Source organism: Chinchilla lanigera, unplaced genomic scaffold (assembly GCF_000276665.1).
Source record: "Chinchilla lanigera isolate Chin_1 unplaced genomic scaffold, ChiLan1.0 scaffold00009, whole genome shotgun sequence".
Lineage (NCBI taxonomy): Eukaryota > Metazoa > Chordata > Mammalia > Rodentia > Chinchillidae > Chinchilla > Chinchilla lanigera.
Genome location: NW_004955410.1, coordinates 23,456,915 through 23,458,503, shown reverse-complemented (window position 1 = coordinate 23,458,503; position 1,589 = coordinate 23,456,915).

Below are 1,589 nucleotides of genomic sequence, written 5' to 3'. Positions count from 1 at the left end.
AAGTCAGTCTCGGTCTCCTACAGTAGCCAATGTGATCATAGTAAATGCTACACAAGCAGACACTTGAATAGTACTTGTGGATTTGTGCTCCGCCTCTCTGGTAGACCTTAGAAGAGCAAGTCCAGCCTGGCCAGCTTGATAATACAAGACACGCAGCCCCGTGTCTTCTTGGTGCCTTTCATCACCCAGCCACCAATGAAGCCCAGCATTTCAGCTAAATGCTAGCAGCCACAGGTGCATGAGGGAGCCCAGCCAAGACCAGTGAAAGCTCCACCTTGCAGTAACCAAATTTTCCAATCCAAATACACAAATGATTGTTTTAAGCTGCTGAGCTTGTGGGTGGCTGGAAACTGTGAAGGCTAGAAATAGCTGTAGGCACATCATTGGAAAGGCTGCGAAAGAAGTAAGGAAACTGTTGTGGCAAGCCAGAAAAATAGTGTGATCAGAGTTAGGCAGTTGAGGATCAGTTGGTAAAGTGTTGCCCATTGCCATTAATGTCCTTATGAATGCAATAATTATTAATGTCATTATTAATCCACTAGACATTTGGATTTGGCTAATGAAGATGACATCATGGAAACTTAAACTTGTTCACTGGCTTCTTTTAGCTAGCTAAAACAAGGGGAGATGAGCTAAAGCTTGACTTGGAGGAAGAACAGAGAAGCCATAACACAATGGAAGGAAACTAAATTACTTATTAACTCCCATCTCCCTATCCCTGAAAAACTGTCAACATAAAAAAAAAGTGGCTTCAGGGTAAAGATCAAGTCAAAGTGTGACTGTAGTTCCTTTTTCTTAGAACTCTGAAAAGTTTAAGTTTATGCATAGTAGATTCTTTCAGATAAGAAAATGGCTTGTAGGACTTGTAAAATTGTTTTCACTAGTGGGATGACACACCACAATATTAAAAAAAAAAAATCCTGTCAAAATAAGAACAGTGGATGTGGCAAAGCTCTCAAAAAAGCACCACCATTTTGGACTGAAATGGTTATATCAGCTCAAAACAAAAAGAAGCTCTGTGCCCCTACGCTTCTACAGGAATGGAGGGCGAAGAAGATATTTAATTGCATATACAGGCCATTTTTTATATGAGAAAGAGGGAGAGAGACAGAGAGTGAGAGAGAAAGAAAGAAAGAAAGAAAGAAAGAAAGAAAGAAAGAAAGAAAGAAAGAAAGAAAGAAAGAAAAAAGAAAGGAGGGAGGAAGGGAGAAAAGAAGGAAGAAAGGGAGAGGGAAGAAGAGAGGAGGAAGGGAAGGAAGGGAGGGAAGAAGGGAGGGAGGGAGGAAAGGAGGGAGGGAGTGAGGACAAAGAATGAGAAACAAAGAAAAGAAGAAAGGAGAGGGAAAGAAAGGGAAGGAGGGAGGGGAGGGGAAGGGAGAAAAGAGGAGGGAAGGGAAGGGGAGGGGGCAGGGAGGGCAGGGAAGGGAAGGAAAGGGAAGGGAAGGGAAGGGAAGGGAAGGAAGGGAAGGGAAGGGAAGGGAAGAGGAAGGAAAGGCAGGGAAGCGAAGAGGAAGGAAAGGCAGGGAAGGGAAGAGAAGGGAAGGGAAGGGAAGGGAAAGGAAGACAAGAGGAAGGGAAGGGAAGGGAAG